General features: G+C 38.9%; 1 protein-coding gene across 18 annotated transcripts in view; it reads right to left on the minus strand.

Moving 5' to 3' along the window:
* The window catches only part of ZBTB20 (zinc finger and BTB domain containing 20), a 492,045-nt gene that overhangs the window by 454,038 nt on the left and 12,289 nt on the right, over positions 1–25,718 (minus strand). For 10 of the 18 annotated variants that reach the window (XR_008453586.1, XM_054088589.1, XM_054088595.1 and 7 more), the window contains exon 1: positions 9,200–9,458. The exons of 2 other annotated variants lie outside the window; for them this stretch is intronic. The gene's annotated coding sequence lies outside the window, so the exon portion shown is untranslated. 6 more of the 18 variants (XM_054088476.1, XM_054088514.1, XM_054088536.1 and 3 more) reach the window with 6 other exon arrangements.

Below are 25,718 nucleotides of genomic sequence, written 5' to 3' on the forward strand. Positions count from 1 at the left end.
AAGCTCATTTTAGCTCACTTCATTTCTGTTTTCCACTTTTTGCACTTGAAAAAATGTGGAATTAACATTAAATTAATTTTGTTAACAGATTAGATTGTCACAGGGCTGGATACAGATGTGATCTAGACAAGAGGGCTCTTACCCCACCATTGAGACAGCTTTAACTGATCTAGCTCAGTTATTAACAGCAGTTTGGTCAAGACAGTCTAGGTCTCAATGTAGCAAAAATAAGTGACTCAAAATACATGCAAAATTCGCCTGAGTGCCAACATAATACAACCTGTGTGATCAGGACAGAACAATAACTACCATTTAAACTACGTAAGTAAACGCTAGCTCTTAATCTCCGTGACTTGAAAACTTCCTCCAAAACAAAACCCAAAAAAACAAGACTTCAGGTATCAGTTCTATCCTGACATGCCAGAGAATAACCACAAGTATTCACAAACTTCATTGGGAGGCTAAAGCAAACACATTAAAGAAAGAGGTTGCAATGCACTTTTAGGGTGATAATGAGGCACAAATTTGAGAGGAAAAATAAAACTAGCTTTAACCAACCTCTCCTGACTGCTCTCAGAAATTGATAAACATCACCATCACTATCTTGAAGACAAGTAACTGAGACATTAAGAAATGAAGTGACTTGTTGAAAGCTACACCGAAAACTAGAAGCAAATTATGAGTCCTGTTTGTCTAATCAGTAGGTTATCCTTACCAGTACCCATGTACTTGCAAACATCACGGTAGTGACTGCACTGCATATTAATTACAACTTCTGATTCTGCGCCACAGCCTTATGCTGACAAAAATATTTATGATCTCTGTACACAGGTTAAAAAAAAAAAAAAAAAAAAAAAAAGTTGTCTAAAAACGTATTAAGAAAGGCTTTAAATGGGATCTGGTCCCTGTAAAAAGAGACTCCAAGATTAGCAGAAAAAGAAAGTTAATTCCACAATCCAGAAATGCCCAGCACCAGGGAAAAATACTGAGCTTTCTCTTGTCTGGCACAAAGTATAGCATGGCCGAGTGGACTGCAAAAGCACAACTGGCTTTTAACCTCATCAGGAGCAGCTGCTTTCACAGCAGTGAAATGTTTCAGGCTGAGCCTGACTGACTCAGTGGATAAATGATTTGAAGTTGGTATAGCTCAGAAGGCACCAGCTCATTTAGAAAATGTCACTATCTTAAAAACACACTTTGTCTATCCAATTGGAGCAAGCTTTGAAGCTTTCAAAACTTGGCCGTGGCTGGGAGAGGAAAATAAAAGCAGCGTTTTTATGAAATGCTGGAAATTACAAAACACAGCTTGGACTTCAAATGGTCTGCCCATGAGCCAGGACAGGCTGGACCTTCACTGGGAACTTGTGTCACTTCTAATCACTTCTGTTAGCTTAGCACTGGTAAAAGGTGCTGAATTCTCAAAGCAGGTGCAGCAGGATGGCAAGCTATCATAGAGATACCAAGCACTGCTACGCTTTCTCACATCCAGGGACCGGGTGACAGGAGGGTGATGCAGTCTCAGTGCTGTACTAGTCTCCCAGTGTCTCTGCTGTGACTGCCCACGTGGGGGCCAGTTCCACGCTCTATATTTCAGGAGGATGGGTTCCTAAACTGCAGGGCCTGTGAAAGGGAAATAATGGAGAATCATCCTACAAGCATTCTCAGAGACTTCGAGAAAGAAGAACCAGGGATTATGTTCCTTGCATTATATTCTAGCCATCTCAAATGTACGAATAGTAGAGAGAGCGATGAGGCCAGAGAGAGTACAAATGAGATTTATATGTGGCTTGAGTCACTCCAGCCAATTAGCTACCCACCAGGCTGTTTGGTTTATCGTCCCTGCTGTATAAAGATTTAATAAGCAGTCACCTAGATGGGAAGCATGAGACTTGCAGAAGGGAAACTTTTCACTACTCTACATGGAAAACTTGAGCCTAGTCCTGCAACAGCTCTGCACAGCTGATTCCCACTGGTGTGTCAACGGCTGCAAGATGAGGCTCTTTTTAATGACAGTCCACATAGGTGAAGAATATGGGAAATACAGGACAATCTTTCATTATATAATTACTACATTAGAAATTTTCCACACATTCCAAATATTTTATGGGAATTAATAAAGCTTTCTTCAGTTTTCTCTGCAATATTCAATGTTATCCAGGACTTGGACATTTTCATAGCATGAGAAGACAAAATACTGGATATAAAAAACTTATCTACTGGGGAAATATGCTGTGTAGGGAACATATTAAACAATTCAGCCTATGTTTGGAGAAGAAGCACCGATTCATCATAACAAGGAAGGATGTTCAAGAGTGTCCTGAAAAAACAGCCAGTATTCAAGCCAAAGGACAGGATAAAGTGGGCACAACAGTATAATGCTGACAAGCAGATTTAACTGACAGTGACAGAAATAATTGGAAGCTGCCAAAGCCTAAGCTACACCAGGGCTTCTTCGGATACTACATGCACTAAAACTGAAACTAAAAGCACCAGTAAGAACATTTTTTAAAACTCCTAAAGGTGGGAAAAATCGTAGAGGCAGCAGCAGCAGAATGGAAAATACAAACTTTGGAAAATGATAGCTGAAGAAATGTCTATCGAATATAAGTAAAACTGGATACAAAACAAAAAAAGCTGAAATACAGGATTGGACATTTTGTGACCTTTCTCAGCAGTCATGCCTTGTATATAAGGCTTTAACACACTTCATCAGAAGACTTCTTTCCTGGTTAATACTGCTTGTTGCAAGAGAGCTCAAAGCCATTCACTTGGACACAATTTTTGTAAGGCCGGTGTCCCAGAGGGTGTGGCCAGTTCTCCTAGGAATAGCATTCTTTAGGTTTAGAGAACCAGCAGAGGGAGCACATTAGCAATTAAACATGGTTTTCTTGTGTTTGTGCCTAAACAATGAGATTTTTTTTTGGCTGGTTTTTTGTTGTTGTTGTTTTGTTTTTATTCTCAGCATTCCTTTCTGTCACTGATGTCTATGACTCACTTGCTATCAAATTGCTAGGACTTTAGGAGCCAAAACCATGGAGCCAGGCTCCATGTCCACCTCATATAAAATGATAGTGGACATAAAGCTTTTACCTAGTAACCTTTCTTTCCTCTCTCCCCATATCAATCTCTATCTTACCCATTATTGACATACTGCCCATGAAATATTGTGTTGCCACATGATGATTGCTTGCAAATTCCTGCACTGTGACCACTAACTTTCTAGCCAGAAAGAAAGTCATATGGATCTCTAGGGAGGAAAGAAAAATCAATAATTAACTTTCAGTCAGCTGAGAGGACAACTCTTAAGTCCATAAGGCAACTTTCCCAGCCCTACTTCTGTATCCTCAAGCGACTGATTGCACCTCCAGCTTCTGATGAATTTAGAAGCACAATATTAGGAAGCTTGTCTTTTAGTTGGGGGGAAAAAACCTCCAAGCCATCAGCAGAATAATTTCCATGGTGTGTTTACCTCAGAACCAAATGGCACACTATATTTGTCTGCATTTTTAGCTCTACCGCAATCCCAACATAAATTTAGTACGGAAGAGTAACATGAAGAGGTCATCTACAGGTGTAACTTACAGAATAGCACTACTCATGGCCTGTAAACGATTTCCCATAGATGCTCTGCAGAGGGCCAGAAGCATTGCCCATTCAGGTTTCCTCTCCTCTATGCTGTAGCTACAAACTGTTATTAATACAGAATTGTATTGTCATCGATCTGATACTAGCTCATTCAGGAAGCCCATATGGGTTTTGGTTCACCCTTTGTACCATCACTTACACTTGTGCAGACTGGACATAAAATGTTACTTAGGGGTCTGTGTACATCCACTTTTGGTAAGCACAAGGAAAGGCATATGACATGAGGCACTGAAGAATTAAGTCCTACAGATGCTGCCAGTGTTTGAATTAGGGAGGATTGGTTTCTGTCAGAATACCTATCTTTCATGAAAGGTGTTGAGGAACAGCAGCTGATAATGAGTACAGCTCAAGCTACAGATTGCCGTCCACGGGGCTGGCAAAGCAGGTTGTCGCCGATAGGAAGAGACCACTTCTTGGCAAGAAAAGATTTCAGCCTTTGTGCTCACATGGTCCATGGCCTTTCTTCCCATAGTGCCACCTAGTGCCAACTCACTCAGCGGCTCGCTTTTCTGCAAGGTGAACATCTGCCCCATCAGACACAGGCTGGGGACCCTCCACACTCATTTCACAAAGCAAAAACCCCACCGGTTAGAAGAACGGATTTTTTTTCCTTTAAAGACAGCTTCATCCCATTAGCCCAGTTTCCCACTCCTGTATTTTAACAACTTCGAGATATACAGCCTTCACTGCACATGATAAAAGCTGAACTTCATTCTTCTTGCAGATCTCTGGGATGTGTAGCAACCTGCCCCAAGGCACCAACAGCCCTGGCTGCCCCAGCAACTGCGCGAAGAGGTAGAACACGTCCCCGTGCCTCTGGTGACCATTTTACAAGACTGGTCCATAAACAGAACTCCTGCCAGTGCCGGGCGGTCAAAGTGCCGTCATAGTACACGATGGCACTGAAGGATTAAGTAAAAAAACAGGAAAACATGAAAGACATAGGCAGTAATCATTCTCAAATGCCTGTTTCCTATTAGAGGAGAATTGGATCGGTGCCGTTAGAACTAAATATTAACTTTTAAGATAAAAAATAACCAGGAATATAAGTAACATTGTCAAAATAAAAACCAGCCTGGACAAAAGTCTTTGCCATTATTCACTCCGCACTGAAAGTTTGTTAAGTTTGTGAAAATCTTCTCAAGTTTAACTTGTACAGATATTACAGAAGTATCTTACTATTTGGTACATGGTTAAACACTACTCTTTATGACGAGAAACCTGGATTGACAGCATAGATAGGTTATTAAAAATCCAATTTGTTTTTCACAATTCTTAGGTTTTTTATTTTCTGAATTTTCTTGGGCCAAACTAACAAAATCAGTGCAGTTCGTTTCACTTCAATTTGCCATTGTTTTCCGTCTGCAGCAGTTTGTACTGCAGACCCTACAGAGAGTACAAGTTATTCTCTAAAAACAACTATTTCTAGTGCATTGTTTCAAAGAAAGAAAGAAAGAAGAAGAAAGAAAAAGAAAGAGAGAAAGAGAAAAAGAGAGAAAGAGAGAAAGAGAGAAAGAGAGAAAGAGAGAAAGAGAGAAAGAGAGAAAGAGAGAGGGAGAAAGGGAGAAAGGGAGAAAGGGAGAAAGGGAGAAAGGGAGAAAGGGAGAAAGGGAGAAAGGGAGAAAGGGAGAAAGAGAGAGAGAAAGAGAGAAAGAGAAAGAGAGAGAGAGAGAAAGAGAGAAAGAGAGAAAGAGAGAAAGAGAGAAAGAACGAAAGAAAGAGACAGAAAGAAAGAAAGAAAGAAAGAGAAAGAAAGAAAGCAAGAAAGAAAGAAAGAGAAAGAAAGAGAGAAAGAGAGAAAGAAAGAAAGAAAGAGAGAAAGAAAGAAAGAAAGAGAAAGAAAGAAAAAAGAAAAAAGAAAGAAAGAAAAAGAGAGAGAGAAAGATTTATAGCTGATTTGGATTTTCTAAAAGTTTTACTTTAAAAAAAAGTAAGTAATTTGAAGTTAAATTTCAGTGTCTTATTTTCCATTAACATTTATCTCTTTCAGTAGAAGCTCTTTACCATACGGATCACAGTGTAAAAAAAGTCATAAAAAAAGAGTCAGGAGTGAAACCAACTGAAACCTACAAGGCCAGAGCATGCCACCAATTTCTAAACAGAACTTCTATTCAAATCATTCTGTGTAAGACCTCATACGGTCTACAAAAATGAACAAGGTTTTCTTGAAATGATTTAAATAACAATTTATCTAAGTTTGTAATCTCTCTTATACGGGATTTGTAAGCAAAGCCATAGAATTCTCTAGCAAGAGACACTGTTCCTTATTTACATCAAAGTTTTAGATAAATAATATTACTTTTTTTTTTAATTTTCTGCAGCTGTTTTCCCTTATGAATAAGCTGGTCCCATGTAGAAAATGTGAAAATAGGAAAACTGTGAATAATATTTATAATAACGATATATCCAACTCAGGAAATTGCTACAACTGTCTTTATCAAAATAAACAAGTTTGATATTTTTTCCTCCCTTAAGAGAAAAGCAAAGTCCTCTTCTATTAAAATTAATTTCACTTGGTATTTGTTTGGTATTTGGATTTGACTGTCTTATATCCCAATTTTGATCCCGTTAGAAAAAAAACAAACACAAACACACACACACAAACATTCAAACATAAAAACCCCAACAGCATTGCATTACGTCTCACAGGAGTGAAAGAGGCATATACACAGGCCATGCAGCCCAGAATTAGTCTAGCTACAGGGCATGGCAAAGCATGAAATAACTGCTCCGGAGCACTTCCTCATGTGGGTGTGTTAGATAACTGTCTGCTCCAACACTAAAATAAAGCATACTGTGACCCAATCAACACCGCTAGCTCTGCTCTGCACAGCTGCCTGGGCTGCGAGCAGGGGAACCCAGAGCACCCCACACGACCCTGCACACGCCGCTCTGCCAAACTCGGTCCTACCCCCCCGGCCAACAAGCTTGACGCTCCCCGTGTTCCAGCTACAGCATCATATGCTGGATTTAAGTTTACTTAAGCATACTTTACCCTTTGCTGCTGCATCCAGATTGCAAATGGACTTTGTGCTATTGAAAGGGCTAAGATTTTTTTTTTTTGCTAGACTATATTTGAGGTTCACAGAAGGTTAAATCTACCTAGTGAAAAAGTTTTTAAGATTAAAAAAAGATCTTACTGGGTGATGAAAAACGTTTCTCCTACTCTGACTCTCTTTCTCTACTGAAATTCTTGTTGCCTGGGGTTTCATAAAATCAAGAGGTACCTTGAAGTAATTTTTGCAGTTTTTCAAAAATGTTAAGATGAGTCCACATGCCTTCTTCAAAAACCCTGGGCTGCTGAGGAACAGGCAGCTGCACTGGTTCAGGAGAAAATGACAGGTGCCTGAAAACCCACCTATCCCACAAGGGGGATGGCTGCTAACACTCCAGCTGCATCACTCCAGGCTGACCACCATTCAAAGGTACCCGGCCACCCCACCTTGAAGACCCCCTACATTTCTGGCATAAGTTCAGCATACCTTCTACACCCAAATCTGAGTTTCAAAGCTTGAGATTCAAACTTTAGGAAGGGAGGAAACACCTTGCTACAGTTAACAGATCGTCTGAAGCAATATACCATTTAAAGTCTATCAACAAAATATTAATTTAGGAGCTTGAATAAAAAGGAGGAGGAAAAAAATAGGAAGCAATGCACATCATTCGTCAGTGAAGAGAAGAGCCACCGATTCTTGGCTCACTGATATACAAAACCTTGAAAAGTTTCGCTCAGGTTCTGGAAATAAAGCTGCTAATAAAATGGAGCAAGCAGTTTCTGTAGTTGAAGTGCCAGTGAATAGGTCTGCTGCTCTGGATTTCAATTAACTTAGTTTGTTCAGCGAGGAGGCACTTCTGTCGAAGCTGGGGAGCCGTAAGTTAGGAAAGCTGAAAAAAAGCCCCACACAGCAGCTAAAAAACCTGTTGGCAGCAAAAGTTCTCTCTGGCTGTAAAATAATGGATTTTTAAGAAACATTTCAAAAGATTTCAAGGTTTTGGAGAATCTCCTAGGCAGTCCCAGGTGGGTTGGGAATATTGCATTATGTACTTCTTTGTGCTAAGAGGAAGGCCTAATGCATGTTTTTAAGAAGTCAGCTTCTTGCTATTAAATAAATAATTTTCTATTAAAAAAAAGGTGATTGATATTGTTGAGAGATCTCCACTGATCAGCGTCCATTTTATATAATTACTTAGGATTCTCCAGAACATTTTATGTAACTCACTTCTACTATCTCTTTTTCCTTTTTTTTTCTTTTTGTTACCAGCAGAGTAGCAGTTTTACTCTCCAACATAAATGACAGAAGTTCAGATAAAAAGACCATTTCAAATGGGTAAATTTAAGCTGTCTTTAGAACCCATGATAAATCTGGGCTCCAAAAACTCGACAATGCTAAATGAGCTATGAAATGCATCACAAATCCCTCCCCAGAAAAAAAAAAAAGTAGGGAAAAAAAAGATTAATTCAGAGTAGAGCTTCAATGTTTGAAATTACAAATAAGCAGCATATTTGTGGAATGAAAAATGGTAAATAAATAGTTACTATTTCTAGACAAAATGGCTCGATAGATTTCATAATTTGCCACCACTGTAAATATCTATTCCCTTCCCCCCTCCCTTCCCCGGCAGTACACACGGAAACACAAGCATAACCATGCATAAAGTGGGAGGGTGGGGGGCAGCCAAGGATACAAACTCCCTCTTAGAAAGTTTGAATCCTTATTAACCCAGTGATGCCTCCATAATGTTGCATTAGATCAGCAACATAAAAGTTGGACTATACGTCTCCTTTCTTCCTAGTAAAGGAAACTGGGAAAATACTAATAATGAAAAATAGATGTTAAAAATATCCAGGAGGAAAGAGTACATGTACAATAAGCAAAATTAACCCGCTCTGCCCCCACACCAAAACAGACAAACAGCAAAATCTCCAAATAAAAATCTGTCAGGAGTGGAACCTGCTTTCTCTTTTTTTTTTTTTTTGCCTTTATTTACAGTATGCTAAGCACGGACTTGAAACTTACAGTGTGCATATATATAGAAAACAAAGAATGAGAGTCACCGTTAACCCCGGTCACCGGCATTACAGTTAAAAGTCATTGGCAAATACTGATAAAACCCCATTTAGCAGCAAATAAGGAGAACATGATATACGGACAGACAGATGGAACTGCATAAACAGAGAAGAAAAAGCAGAGAGACCCACAAACATACGGAGAGGGCTGTTTTTAAAGAGTGAAAGATATTGATTTACTTGAAACTAGTGTTGGGAAACAAACGTATTTGTTTCCTTTGTTATTAGGAAAAAAAAAAGAAAAGTAATTTAAGTGAATCATAAGGGGGCACACCCTGGAATAAGTAGAAAGGGGGAAAACATTTGTAGAGGGTAAGGCCTTCTATATATGTTCCGAATTTCAAGCTGGCAAATAGGTCTGGCAAACTTACATCTCTAAATTAAAAATCGAGGGGGGGGAGGGGGGTGGAGAATAAAGAAGTGCTGGTGGTTTAAGGAGAGTAGAGGCTTTATTCTTTCATTTTTTATAAAAGTTGACTGGCCTACCTTGTTCCCCAGTCCTCAGTTTGTCTCCTCATAGTCGCTGTCTCCCTGGAAGTACAGTGTGAGTGGTAATGACTGCCTGCCTCCCTAATGAGTCCATTTTCCTGCTCTTGATGTTGTGTATATACACACACTGCAACCTACCTTACAAACCACAGAGACGGGAAAGGGAGAGCGAGAGAGAGCGAGCGAGAGCGAGCAGCGAGAGTGCGAGAGACAGGGAGGGAGAGAGGGAGAGGGAGAGAAAGGCGCACAGACAAAGCCCTCCTACCAGACAGCAGACAACCCTCCTTCCCCTATCTCGCAAAAATACAACTCGCCGAACGCAGCAACAGGTTCAATGCTGCCAGGCTGAGGCGGCGGAGAAAAGGTGTATGGGGCTGGAGCCGGATTGCTGGCAAATAAACAGTTCAGCGTCGGCTGGCTCCACCTTGCTTATTTATGTTACAGGATGTCGGAATGCATTGTTTCAGACAGCCCAGAGAATTATCATAAATACATATTTTTTTTTATAGTGTGGTTTTCTTTTTTTTTTTTTTTTTTCTTTTGGGTGCACATTAGCACGAAGCGCCAAAACGTATCAGCCATTCTGGTCCGTAACCTTATAGCTTTAACACATGCAGGGAAGGTGTAAACATATCTCTTTTGACAGGCAGGCTACACAAAGCCCACTGATGATTTTAAAGTCATGAGATCTTTCAAGAAAGACGCTCCTGAAGATAGGTTTCCCCAGACAATAGGGGAGCGGGGAAAATTGATCTTGATGAGGAAGAAGTCTTCGTGAGAGACTGCTCAGTAAACAATTGAAAAAGAGAGGGCTATTCTCCCCAGCATTCCCTCCCTTCAAAAATATATATTGGGAAGCTTCTACCCCTACAGCCATAATAATGTGCTGTGCTTATGTCTGAACAGGTGCAATGCATATAGTACATGGTGTTACAAGGACAGAAATAAATCTCTCAAGTAAAAAAACATTTTCCCAGTTGCAAACAGGCCAAGGTTATTTAAAATATAGGTCTAATTTGAAGAACATTCTTCCCCACTCCCTATATTTTTTTGCTTGGGGGGGGGGGCTAGAGGAAAGGTGTGAAGGGGTGGCAAAGATGGGAACATCAATACACGTAACCGGTTACTAGATTTTTATTTTTACAATATTCTATCACATCTGAAGAAGATATATGCTGCTTCTAAAATAATTTTCACTCAGCCCTGCCTCTCGTCACATGTAAACTTACACTGTCAGAAGAATTCTGTTGATTTTAATGACAACTACGGGCATGTGAAAGTAGCAAGAGCAGGAAAACAAGATTTTACACCTGTATTTCATCTTTGGACAAATGTTCTCCAACAACTTTATCCACAGAGTATTTTTTTACATGGAGAAACTGGGTTCAAGGGAAAAAAAAAAAAAAAAAAAAAAAGGTTAAGTGACATTCCCAAGGTTATGCTGCAAATCAGAGGAAAACCAGACGAGAACCTAGATCTGCGGATGCTTAACACAGAATTTGCCTGGAGTAACTCATACTCACCTAAAACTGAAGTGTCATATCTAAGCCAGTTGTGTAGTCTCCCTCTGTTGTCAGTGGGGAGATGGGTACCTCCCAAAAGTAATTCATCCCTGTTCTCTCTATCGTCTCTCTGGATCAGACCAGGCAGCTAGCTTGTAGTTGGCTAAAATTAAGTAAAATGAATCTCACTTATGATCTAAAGCTCTATTATAACATCCTGCTTCCCAAAATATATTTTTATTATCGCATTTATTATTAGACAATATATGTCTAAATTGTAGCGATAGAAAGTGATAGCCTGCCGACTAAAAGAGACAGGTAAACTCCATAGATTCATGGATTTGTACCCTCGGGCTGTCTGGATATTCATGATTCACAGTCTTTATAATATTAACCAGACTGGTAACTGGTGAATTTGATTAGTTTTGTTCACTGGTAGCTGCTACGCATTTTTATATTTCGCTTATAAACATTCTGTTTTCATCCAGATGTACAGTAAATACAGAAGGATTAAGTAATATTTTTCAAAAGGCTAATTTTCATTAGTGTTTTCATCAAAACACAGCCTTTCTTACCTTGGGGTAAAATATAAAAAGCTCTAGTAGGTGACTTAGTTCAACTCCTTCTGTAATATTTAGCTATATACACACCTGGCATACACAGAGGCAGCTCTACAAGGTATTCCAAATACATACTGCAAAAACGTAGCCCTGTTATATATTTGCTTGTCTGGACTTTATGGCCATCTTCAGCTTACTAAAGTGTATGTAAGGTCAGGAAAGCAGAAGGAGCATTTGGAGACTTTGCTTCTAACTGTGGTAACTCAATCTGGCCACATACGTACCAACTGACCACTCATTGCCTCGTTTTTTCCATCTGTAATACGGACTCAACTGTAGTTCCATGAGCACGAGGCACCATAAATACATGAAATGCTTCATCTTCCTATCTCAGCCTGGCATCTCTCAGAGCTTTATGATGGACAATATTATGGGAAAAATACAAATACTTTATCAAAAGGACCTGTATCAAAGCCAGTTGATGAAAGTCACAAGATTTTACATACTTTTATTAAGTCCAAATAATAAAAATAGTCTCTGAATTTGAAATTTAAAAACTACATCTACACCAAAATTAAGATAACAGACTCCAGAAGTTCTTAGTATGCTGAAACATTTGATCCCAAACTGACATTCCTTTCTCAGACCTACCTACCTTATACATACATCTGCAGAGAGATTCAAAACTTAGCAAGTTTGGATAAAACACATATTTGAACCCTTTAAATTTAACAGACATTCGGGTTGAAATCTAAGTGATGTGTCAGACGCTTTTAGCTTTAAGTAATGTTCAGATTAAGTTTTGGATCTGGATCAAAGGCAAAGTTGGGAGGCATCTAGATCCTCATTTCCTGTAACTTTTTAGAAAGTTCATATACATATCTGAATATGGATTACAGGGCAAATTTCCTCATATTTGGAGAAAGCCTGAATCTCAGAAAGAACACTAGAAATGAGCCTGATTCTATCCTGCTATGGCAACACTTAGACCAGACCTAAATGGAACCCAAATCCATCCCTTCCAAAGTTGCAATAGGGTTTGGGTACGAGCAGAACTGTAGAAGCAAAACTAAACACCTTCAACACTGAGATTGTTTGAAAGCAAATACAAAGTGGATTCCAACTTAAGCTAGTTTTGTCCTTCTATCAGAAATGCATCCGATTAGCCGTATCTTTATAAACTACAAATATCTGTCCAGCCTGACCAATAAACCCCACATCCCGTGATCTGTACAACTGGTTCCTTGCCTGTAAGTCTTTCTAAATGGATCCAAACCATTGATGGCACAATTCTCTGTTGCCTTATAAATCAGTCTACCTAAACCACACAAGAAGAACGTAAAAAATACTGAGTGATACAATTGAATGGAGAATCCTGATTTAATGTTTTGCCAACATAAAATGTTTGCCCATTTTCTTGATTCAAAACACCTGATGAGAGCCTGCTCACCATCATGCCACATTCCTGTGGGCCTGCAATTCCTCTTCTTCATTGCAGGAGCAGGTGGATGGCTATATATTTGGTATACTTGCAGGAATAAGAAAGAGGACATGTAACTGCTGACAGCTTTCAGCCCCATCACAGGACTGGACAAACACTTGCCATGTGATGGTGAGGGCCTGCATGGCAGTCACATAGCTGGCCTATGCTTGGCCATGCAACAGAAAAGGCAAGTACACTTCTGTCCTGTGCCCGGGCGCATATGTACCTCTCCTGTGGCAGAGACACCAGATTTTTGATTGTGTCACACACGGGGTCACCCCACAAGACAGAGGCTGGCATGAAGGGCTCCCGGCCGTCTTAGTAAAAGACTACATTATCCAACCTGAATGCAAGACTAGGCAACGCTCATCTACCCAGTACATGATACTCCTGGTTTTCTTTTTCTATAAAATTGATTCAGAGTTAATCTCTAGCAACTATCATTAGGAAGGCAAAGGAGCCTCCTCAACCGCTCCAGCAAAGCCTTAAAAAGAATGAAAAAACAAGTAGCACCGTAAGGCAGGTGGAAAATCCTGGTCCTTGGCACAGCAGGGGCCCCATCTACAGTTCTCCCAGGGAGCTGCAGAACCGTAAGAAGAAACACCTTGATCTTCAGTAGTAAGGGGATGCTAGGAAAAATCAAACTGTCCACCAGAACCATGAAAGTCTTTGTGGCAAATGACAAGATTCTAGATGATGGACTAAGAGGGAAAGAAGGTGCTTTGGTGCAAAACAACATATTCTGTACTGCTCTGGTCTCTCCTCTACTTTTTATGTTGTTGGCAACCACGACTGAAAAAGGAGTCACAGCATCATATAACCATGTCTGGGGCCAAGACCTCTTTCCTCTGGGATAAAAACAATTTCCTCTGGGCCCTTAACAATTATCAATATGCTGATTTTCAAATTTTCACATTCTAAAGAAATTTAAGTGGGACTGATTCCATGCACTGGCTGAGCATCCTGCCCATCCTTGTGCTAGGTTAACACACTGATTTTGATGGACTCCACACATCCGACCTACAACAATTCCATCAATCCTTTCAGGTAGTTCTTCTTTAGTAATATCTCAGGAATTGTTCTTGGAAACCAGGCTGGTTTAACACCACACTGGCATTAAAAATCCCAGGCAAATTTGTGTTGCAATTCTTTTTCAGATGGAAAAACACTCACAGTAACATGTCTGAACTGGATTGCTTCCACTTAGTCCCCTTTCCCACATATGCAGATCTCCACACTCCCCTGATAGATCACACCATCATGTTGCCAGCCCAACAGGATTAGTGATTCAGATCTCTTTAGTGGTGTCCTGCAGTGTCTCTGCAACTTCGTTCAAACGTAATGAGAAAGATGCCAATTAAAAAAGCACAAGAGTTCTGCTGCGTGGCAGGCTGATCCAAAGTAGATACCTGTATGAAGTGATTAAAAATAGGGTTTTTTTAAACCTGAAGATAACAGGAGGACAGTGTGTTTGATTTACATCAGCAGGGGCCAACAAAAATGTAGAAGAACCACACAAAAGCTCTTTATCCCTGCAGATTTACTGGTGAAGACGCTGAGGACAGAAGGAGAGAAATACAGGGCGCTTCTGGTGTCTTTCAATATGCAAAGAATCTCAATTGTTCTCCCATCTCAGCAGTCATTACTTACTGCCAGACCTCCAAATATGTAATACTTTCCTTTAATTTAGCAACTTTGATCCATCATTCCATAGTAAGAGTTACACATTCACATTAATAAATCAAATCTCAAGCTTTCTTTGGCAAAAAGCTACTGTCATTCCCGTTTTACATATAGTAAAAACTAAGGACTTTAATCACTCTGTTGAGAATAGAAGTGAGATTGGGATGTCAGGCGTTCCTGATCAGAAGTTCAGGCTGTGGTGCCTCTACGGATGAGGCTCTCCGACAGCCCTACTGATTGGCAAGACTGGGCCCACTGGCTGATGCAGAACCGGCTTTTCTAATGTTGTTTGTTGCCTTTTTTTCTCTCTTTGTTTTTTTTTTTTTTTTTAATCCCAGAATGTCCTGAATAATAGATCAGATGCAAAGCTGATACATCTCCAACGGTTTTAATAGATCAGATGTAAAGCTGATACATCTCCAACAGTTTCAATGGATTTGAGAAAATATGTCTGCAAGTAATATGTATCAAGTACCATAAACACCCACTTTTATGATGACACTACCAGCATTTTGGTAAAGGAATACTTTGCACAATGACTGCTCCCTTACAGCCCTTTAGGCCACATTGCACAAAGGCTGCAAAATGGTGTTTCCACAGCATAATAATGCCGTGTCAGAGACAACAGTACTGCATTACTCTAGTACTGCATTGGGTAAATATTGCAGCTACATCAGTAAATTCTGAGAGTGAGGTCTGGGCAATCTAAGACATTTTGTCCCAACAAAGCCAATCCCTTCCTTTTATACCCATCAGCAATGGTGTGCATCAATCAATTTAGTCCTACAGGGACTAAAAGTCCTCATAAAACAAACTCCAGAAGACCAGTATCATGTCAACATTTTTCCAATTAAAAGAGCAAAACCACACAAGAAGTCCTCAGACTCCCACATGCTTTATCCCCATATCCCCCTTACAAATACAGTCATGTGTTAGCTTTCTGTCTTTAATGTGTAGATTGTGCTGTAATTATTTAACACCTAACAACCGGCTGTTATGTCTGTGGCCTTAGCTATGTATGTGTTCATCCTCTCCACTTACAACATGTTGGGATATTGCCTTTATTTGCATCAGCAGGCCATTTGTGACCAATTTAGCTGTTGATCTAACATGCAAGGCCCTCATCCAAGCTGTGCAGTTACAATGGAATCAGATCTTGTTACACAGCCTAATGCATCATATGGTGCACCCTCTATTATATAACTATATGGTTCCCAAAGGTTGCTTATAATTTGATCATAAAGAGTCATGTTGCACTTCAGTCAACATTTAAGGACTAGAAATTTGATGACTTACTTATGGAAATCCATACTGAATCCATCCCAAACTGAACAACAAATTGTTAAAAGTAGGTTTACCATCTGAAAGGACCTACATTAACAAAAACGTCAGAATGCACATTCATCACTCTCTTCTACCAGGTGACTAGGATGGTTAGCAAAGATTTCTATTTTTGTCCCAGAAACTTAGGGACCATGCAGCAGAATTTGATTGCTGTCACAGTAATTGCAGACAGTTATGACATTAACCACAGTGAAAATGCTGAAGCTCCAGGTGGCCATCGCTTCACTTTTACCCTCTTTAAATAGCTAGGGAAAAAAATCCAAACCAAACTACAACAAACCAACCCAAACTAAACCTCTGCAACTCTAGCGACTGTCACATCAGTTGAGCTGCACTAAGTTTATCATGAATGAAGATTTCTGATTTAAATGGGAAAGAAGTGAGAGGCATCACCAGCAATATTTTGGTAGCTGTTATTGTACACTCTCGGTGCAACTGAATATTTTCACAAGCTTATGAGCATTAATCCAGTCTACCTGGAAACTATTTATGTCGGCATGTTCAAAGATGCTACTCTTTCAGGAACCAATTATCTTCTAGTTTAGAGAATCACATCTGAGAGTATTGTGCCTCCCCCCCCCCCCAAATGAATAGCCATTCCTGGAAAAATAAAAACACAATTTAACGGTATCAGGTGTACAAAGACAGAAACTTCATACTGTAACTTGATTTGATTGACTATACATAAAATGGACAAGAAACACTCTACAGAAAAAAGACAAACATTATTGAAATTTCAAACATAAAAAAAAATCTCGAGGAGGCTGTAAAAGTTATGTGACTGCCTTAAAAGCCAGAGAACTTTATAAAAAAATCTCTGATATGCTCACAAATGCTTTTTAAGGTTTTCCATACAATTATAAAAACTACAATTTCTTTCTTTGTTTTCTTAAAGCTAAGGCTACATGTCCAACACCAAAAAAATAAGTCACAGCATGTACAATAATGCTGTCATATTTGAAAGGAGCAACACTAAGTGCTGTTATTCATCTAATTCTTCACCATCAAATCCCCTCAGTTGATGTAGGATTATTTTCCTCAAACATAGGCACTGTGCGAAACTTCCTATGTACATTTTTTCTCGATGTATTCTAGGCAAGGGGAAACCAATACATTTACCAAGCAGATTGGAGTTGTAAGCTACTGAAAAAGATCCACTTTCTCAGAACTGTGTGGCTTGTATCATACTTTGAAGTAGCTCAGCACAAAATTTCACTTAGGTCCCGGATTCAGGTGGGCCCAAATTCCTGCTAAGTTCCCATGCTTAGTGTTTCTGGATATACACCCCTGAAATTCTACAGTCAGCTAATAGAAAATATCAGACATGGGGACTTGAGGGTGTTCAGGCGAACTGTCTCTGACCTCTGAGTATATACAAGTGCCTGATTTTGGTTTGAGGCAAACAAAATATTACAGAGAGGACAGAGTAAAGAAATGGAAATGACTAAAACATCAGACAAAGGTTTATCCTTGTTAGGCTGAGAAGCCCACTCCATGAAAAAACTTAACCGCTGATGTCTATATCAAATACACAGGAAACACTAGTAAGGATGTAACCATTTCACTATCGCTAATACCACCAAAATTAACTACAAAATGTTCACTCTCAACGAACTTCATTTTCTGTAGACCACTTGAGAGGAACTGGTTTTGTGCATAGGTGGGTAGGATTCATCATCTTTGAAACTTTTAGTCAAAAATGTTTCTGAAGAATAAGACTAGAGGTACTATATGAAATAAAGGAAAGGAATGTCTTGGTCTGATATCATTTATTTTTTACTTGATATAAGGTAAGTTCTCTTAGAAAAAATAGGCAAGACTGGTTCCAACTAATGCTTTAATTTAGCCTAAAGAAGAATATTCGTGGATGATGTGAACACAGTTTGCTCAGCTGTTTCAGAAGACACATTTAGAGATGCATTTCTTTTCCTGAAATATTAATTGAAAACCATTTTGTAAGGAAAGATGAAAGAGTTTATTATTTAAACCAAATAAATTAAAAGCAAAAAGTTGTATTAACTGAAAAATAAGTCTCAGGTGTTATTTTACAAAAGAACAGAGATAAGAGCATTTATTTCAATCAGACCTATCAAAAGTGGGAAGATCTGGTGAGGCTAGTGGTGGTGTAAGCCTGACAGGAATGAGCTTGGGTATCCTACAGACAAACAACTCTTTTATTTTGCTTGTATTTGAACAAAAGGGTCTTTCATTACTGAACTAGAACATACAGAACAAGGTGACATAATATTTTCAAAATGATATAATGGAAACAAAGTGTACCAACTTCAATGCTGCTCTTCAGTCAGGTTTTGTAACAAGCCTGAGTTAGATATTATTTTATGGTCAAAGGGCTCCTTTTTGGTAACTTTCTTTGCAATTATTAGATAGGACTGTAGTATTTGGTATTGCTACCAAGACGGTCTATGATTATGTAATGAGAGATCCCCTTTGTAATTATGCCTAATTGCATAGGTATTCAGTTTGTCAGGGGAACTTTAATTTCCTGATTTTTGAGTAAATAAAGAATCAATGTTAATATTGCTCTAATCAGTACTAACTAACATTTAATTTGTTTTGTTTCAAAATCAGAGGTCACATTGTGAAATCATTTGACAGTGTAAAACAACAAAAAAAAAACACCAACAAAACATAGAGAAGTTAAAATAAAAGTAGCTTAATATCAACTGGTACTTTGTTATTCTATTGCTATTCTACTGCTCCATTTGTTGAGTTGTTCTAAAGCCAACAAAACAAAACATCAGTAAGAATCAGGATACAAATATGTGCTCTTTGTTGTAGTCTTGGAACAAACTGACTTTTGGGTTTACCACCTTGCAGTTACATCACAGATGTGAGAATTATAAATGCCAGTATACCTTAAAGCTTTCTGCTTCAGAAACACAGGTACTACCACTAAAGCTATATGAAAGTCTCAGCTAGCTTTGGTAGACCATTTGTGGGCCAGGCACCAAGGAAGAGATGAAACTCATGTCTGAGAGAAATTCCACGAAAATGTCAACCCAACCAAGTAAGTGAAACCAAGTTTCAATCTGGAATTCCTTGGGATTCATATAGTAAAGCTGTAACACGCCATAAAAATTCATAGTGGGCTTTTGGGCAAAACTGGGACTGTCAATGGCTATCTGGTGCAACACATCTGTTCTCAGTCACAAGAGCTGGGACTGGCTGTTTGGGCACCATATCCAGCTCATGCACGCATGTAATGCTGATAATCATTCGCAGTTTAAGTATATGTATGAGAAAGGTAATCGCACGGTTAATGAAGAGAATTTATAGGGCATTACTCTCCCGAACTGCTGTTTCAATCTAAACAGTGCTTTGTGCTCAAGCTACCAAAACCTAACGAAAATGCTCAAAGGCTCCATAACAAGATTATCTCTTTTCTTTTCCCAACTTATTTCTTGAGAAAAACCCCCAAACAACCAGTAAATACTTCTAACCTTTAAATGAATGTCAATAGTCTTCAGAGTCAACACTGTTTCAAACATCCAAGACTTCTTGTATTAGGAGGCTGACTGCAAATAACCAAGTGTCAGCTGACATCTAGTGCAATCTTTAATTAGAACCTCACAGTCAAGCAGGCTAGAAGCTTTTTACCTGCTAAATTAAAGCTGTAATTGTGAAGCACAAGAAGTCATCCACCAGGGAAAAAGAGCACCAGTTTACCACACTGCTAAAAGTCAGCTCAGTCTGACCACCATCTCAAAATATGAAGGACAAATTATATAATTTTCTGGAGAAGTCACAACATAACAATTTCTATGAGTTTTTGGTGTTAGGAAATTCCTGTTGGAAGTTCTTTGGGATTACTTTACAGGTTCCTCCTACGAGAAAAGAAAAGTTATGTGCAAGACAAATGAAACCAAAAAGTTGACTTAGAGGCTCTCTGCACTATCCACAGGTCTCAAACCTCAGGATAATCCATCCCCATCTATGACAAGAGCTCCATTTCAGAGGAACTAGAATATTTGCTTCACCATAGCTCAAAGGTGTTCAAATCCCTGCAAGACACTAACACTATATTCCATTCATTTTAATGGAAAATAGATGTCCAAACTCCCAAAGACAGACCTTTTACCATTGGGCCCAAAGAAACAGATTACATGAAAATACCTTTTTATCACAAGAGAAGACAAGAAAAAAAATTCCAATTAAAATTGATGGAATTGATTGAAGAATGAAAGCCATCAAGGAACAGACAGGCAAAATGGGGAATAAAATAAGGGAAAAGTGCATAAAGTTATCTCATTCCCCTCACAGAGGAATATAAAAAAAAAATCTTCCTTACAAGAGAAAAAGAAGATATTTCCAATTTGTTTTCTAACAGCTAAAAGAAATGCAGATTAGAGTCTAGGTAGCATGTTGGAAACTGTGGCAAAGGCAGGCCATAAGGCTGGAAGTAAAACATTGTAACTTGAATCACTCCATTGTCACAATTAAATGGCCAGCAAGCACTTCAGTGTGTTAGGAGTAGCCAAAAGCATTCTTAACTCCATGGACTTGAGATTGAACTGAAGTCCCTTCAGCTCCAAAAAAATTCCTAGCCAAGACTGCTTAGGAATTTCAGTCTTCAGGCTTATCACAGATATCTGCATATGTCTGGGATGAGCTATTGATTGTAGGGTGTAATAAAAAACATACAGTCATGGTTGCTTTGCAGCCTTAACCCCACTCTGCTCAGTGTACCTTCATATATCAGCCCCCTCCTGCTAAATTGGCCTCATTGTTTCATGAGCACTCAAGACTAGATCAAAGCCTGGGAAATTCTCAGTGAAGCTCTGGATGCAAGACCACCCCTGTGGAGACAACGAAGTACTCGTTCAATGAAGAGCAAACCATCCTACACATTCTCCCATTGTGGACAGGCTCTCAACCCATAGACAGCTTCTTGGGACCTTTCATAGTACTTGATAAGTCTTTTTCACTATTAAAGCAGTATGTCTAATGCCAACTTTGTGAGAATACCGGTAACAATTTAAATGAGGTGTTACTTGCGAAACCAATGGCTAGATTTTTACTTAACAGAGCCACATCTAAGACCGCACAGAGAAGGTAATACTGGTATATAGATGCACACTACATTCTAGACATGAAAGAAACTGAGAGAACAAATTAAAAAAGGCAATAAACTGTAGAGGGCCACTAAATATGCCAATGACAAATGTGAACAAAAGAGCACAAATTGTATGGTACTGGTAAAATCGCATGCTTCTCTCATTTCAGCAACTGAAAGCATCTCAGGTATGCTGGCTTTTAGAGAGGTGCTCCTCATGCCCTCCTGTTAGAACACTTAACCAAAACTCACACAGATGTGATTGATGAGACAGAGCCCTGAAAGACAAATCTACAGGTGCTTTCAAAGCAGAAATACATTAAACCCACGACATCAGGCCTGTAACTACCACAAGACAAGTTACAGTAGAACTCTCCTCATTCCTTCACAATGGTCCCAGCAGAGATATTATTACGTTTTTCTACTGTGGCTTGTAGCTACTGTGGCCAAGAGTCCATGATAAATAAATACCTTTATTTACAACGTCACATACAGGAACAATCCAGTGGTACTTTTCTATCAGCGCTGACTGTTCAAGATCCACCACTTGGAAAGATTTACATGAAAATAACAAAGAATAGGAACGTGTGATGCTTGAAGAATTAGGCTCTAGTTTTAATCTTCAAATGAAATATTTAAACATTCTAAAACATAACAGGGAAGTGACAGGAACACAGTGATTTCGGCCCTTTGCTATAGGTAGCAAAAAATTGTACACTTTTCCCTACCCACTTATATGGGGAATAAGCAATGCTTTCAGGGCCTGATGAGAGAAATGCTGCTAATTGATGAAATCATTTGTGTTACAAACTGGAGCTGAATGGTTAGTGCACACAAGAATATTCATTTATTTGAGTTCAAGAAAAGTTGAAGAAAGCAAAAAGAAACAAGTGTATGCATGTACCTAAGTAATACAAAACCCAAGATAATTCCTTAACAGCATAGAGTAGGCATTGTGAAAAAACATTCAAGAAGTTAGGATGAATTCACATCCATCTTAAAAATGCAGACAATTCATTTCTGCAGACCCTTCAAGATGAGATGTTCTTTTAAGTGAAACTACTGAAGCAGAACTCTGATGAGTCTGATGATCCTGAAAGTGAGATGTTTTTAGTGCTATCATTATCATTATTAAATATAACTGCAACGACAATTTAAATCTGTGTTCCAAGCCTCCTAGACACTCTTCAACATTAGACACCTTTGTGTCTTGAAGACCCAGAAAAAAGCTTACTAGTTGATTATGCTGTAAAGAAAAGCTCTACTTAACAAGACAGATGCAACCTTCTTTTATCTTAATGATATTGCCTTCAATGGAACACAAAAGAAGCAATTGATAGCAATGACTGAAGTATTCCTTTTAGAGACTTGTAAATTCAACTGCCCACTACAAGACTCTCCGAGTGAAGAAACAAGGGGCAAAATGAAGGAAAAAGAAAGAGCACAGAACAGTCACATTAGTGCAGGTTGGATAGCTGAACATGACAAATGGCCTCCTAATGGCCACAAGCATACAGACAATGAAACATATGTCCCTGTATGCTGTTATTAATTCTGTACCAAAAAGAAAACCACAAATATTGGTGTAGTGTTACCAAAGATACCATCCAAGAACAAAGAGAAAACATGGAAAAGATGTCTCTACTATTTGGTTAAGACAACAAAACCAATATTGAAACAAGAATATTTAAGGTGATTTCTTCTGCTTCTGATATACGGTTGGTCAGTGCTGTATTTCAACCACACTGAGCAAAGAAACCAACTTTCCCAAAACTGTACGGTAAAGCCTAAAGACAAAAATCACTGCACAATTGCCAGTAGTATGGCTAACTTGCGTGGATAAGCAAGACTGATGTCCCTGGCTCCCACTACGTGTTGCTCTCTGAAACACATGCTTCTCGATTTGCATCAACAAGTGTCTTGAAATTTGCACTGAGAACAAGAAGGACTTTGATCAAAAAATAGCACACATTTTTCTCTGCAAAGAACTTTACAGAGAGGTACTAAATTTACAAAAGCAGTTGAAGGAGGTTTCAGAGGGACTTGACAGATTACAGGCTGATGACACTACCGTTACAGCCTCAGTGGAAATGTGGTTTGATCTAATTAACAACAAAGAACTAGAACCACTGAAGAACAAAATTAAAAAATTATTTGAAGAGGCTTGGAAGCTTTCCATGTCAGAGCCACCAGGACTGATTCCAAACACAGAAGGATGGGATTAAAACGAGAATAGGATATAGTGGTTGGGACGGGCACAGAACATATTCCAGATATCTCAAATCTTGTAAGATTAAAAAGTGAAGATACATATTTTTGCCCTAAATGTGTAATTACAAAATGAATTTGATTGAACACAATTAATTTAATCATGCAGGTGGAAAGTGGAAATATTACATCAGGGCAGACAAGATGGCTGAACTGAGAAATGTTGGATTTTAGCAAATGCATTGCTGTCCAGTCAAGTCAGCATCACTTTTTACACATTTTTAGTTTATTCATATCCCTTTGATTGAAACTGTGTAACAGCGTAGGTGCTAAAATCAGAGAATCTGGTGAAGTGCACTGATATCCAGAGCTAGAGATAAACCCTCACAGACCCAACTTTTTTCACAGGCTATGGATGGAGATCATGAGGATGTTCTTGTGTTTTCATTACAGAATCACAGTTTACATTTTAGATAATGGATCTTTTTGTGTTTAAGGTATAAAAATGTCTGTAAAATAAATAATATCATCTGCATGTACTGTTTCAGTGGATAGAATACTACATTTGAGCATTTTCTCCAAGAAGCCTTCACAGAAATAACCAAAAAAAGCTATGTTTGGGAGAAAAATTCAACCCTGATATGTTGTCTGCTGTTTCCACATACACATTCTCTCTCCACACCCGACAGAGAACATGTACCTCAGCTGAACAATTCTGAGCATATGTTAGCTATGACAATATCCTGTGGAAAGTAACAAAAGGCTTTAACTTATTTTTAACTGTCATAAGTGCATAACTAAGAAAGTTTGTTCTTTAGAATTTCAAGTCAGATTTGGGATTACAGCATTTCCCTCTTTGGGAAGCTGTATGATTACTAATCTTATAATTAAAAAAGTAAAAGTTAATGAGGAAACATGTTAACGTCAGATGATTTACGTGCCTATTAATATTACAAGTGTATTGGGAAAAAAAGGGGGGGAGGGGAGAGGAAAAACTCGTTGTGTAATCCAGTTCTGGTGAAATGCCGGACAATTTTCAGACTGATAAAGTGAGTCACTGCCAACTGACTCAGCATGACAACAGGAGTGCATTGTTGCCTTCAGACCAACGGAAGCAAGCAGCCAGTTGGTCCAAACTGGATTCTTTCTTTCACTAAAGTATGACATTTCCACCATCATCTTGTTCTCCTTTTGCATCTTCCATCAGACCCTCTAGTGTCTCCGGTACATACTGCATTTATTAAGCCCTGCACTGTTCAGCTAGCATGAGGTACAACAAACGTTAAGCCTTCAGTTGCAGCATGTTGCAAAATTAACTTAAAAGGCTGGAATACATCTCCATTTTTAAGTCCCAGTATATTTATATTTCACATATGGTTTTCGCTAGGCTATTCACAGGGGGGACTATAAAGCATTTCAACATGTGAGGTACTCTTGTAAACTCCACTATGTCCTCAGTTGCACTTGCTGTCCTCAGGCATGGGGGATGTTGTACTGCAAGCATTAATACGGATATACGTGCTGCCTGTTACATCCACATCTCCCCCTCCCTGTCTGTAGGTTTGGCAAGAGCAGGATGGCTGAACTCTGGTCGAAAACTGGAATTCCTGTTTGTCTCCAAGGCCTTCTAAAGATTGCCTTCTGCCAGTCACTGCGACTTCCCTCAGATACTCTGAAGTTCTACTCTATTATACGCTGAAGTATAACAAAACAAGGAGAGCTCAGTGCTCCCCTGGGACTCGGGACCCTTCAGAGTCTGGGCAATGGAACTAGCAAAATATGCTGTCCCCATCCTTAAGATCTCTCAGGACTGGACCTGTGAGAAGGGTTTGTTTTGAATACTGGGGTTTTTTTAATACGCAGGACTGAGCAAGAGGAAGGTTCACCTGTTGCATAACATGTACAAAGTATACAGAGTAATTTTACAAAGTCTGGCTTGTGGCTTTTTTCCTCCAACACACTCAAATCTCAGTCTCATCATCTGTTATTTTCTGCTTTTCTACTAAAGCTGCTTCTCCTGAAGTCTGTAAAAAATGTGAAAATCCTTTTTTTCCAGAAGAGATTACTAGAGTCTTAAAAGTTTACTGATTTAACAGCAGCTTATGAGAGAATCCTGAAAACAGAAGTAAATTATTTTTTAGAAGAAACAAGCAACAAGAAAGGTCCCCAATTTTTCAGACAGCTAAAGTATCCCCAGCCATTATAATGTTTTAAAAATAATATTTTGCTGAAAGGAACTATGCCACGTCAAAAATTATCATGCTAGAAGAAAGAAACACCTCACAAGTGAAGGACAAGATTAGTAATCAACCAATCTGGTTTACATGCATGATAACTTTGCAGGTGACTTTGACTAAGGCAGTCAACTTCTCTAAATCGGAGTTTATCCATCAGTGCAGGAGGCTACTAATGTTTCCTATTTCAGGAGGGTGTCTTAAAGCTTAATTAATTGATGTTCATAAAGAACTAAGATTCTCTGAGAGGCATCAGAGAACGCCAAAGTATTATTAATCTCAAGTGCCAAAAAATTATCACTGCTCTTGCATGAAACAGCTCTGAAACATTTGTAATTTCTATGGCAGCAATATCCCCAGTTCAGTTCACAAATGATGAGAGTTATCCAAATAAAATAAATGTCTGGTCATCAGAGTAAACAAAGACA

Source organism: Cuculus canorus, chromosome 1, assembly GCF_017976375.1.
Source record: "Cuculus canorus isolate bCucCan1 chromosome 1, bCucCan1.pri, whole genome shotgun sequence".
NCBI classification, from domain to species: domain Eukaryota; kingdom Metazoa; phylum Chordata; class Aves; order Cuculiformes; family Cuculidae; genus Cuculus; species Cuculus canorus.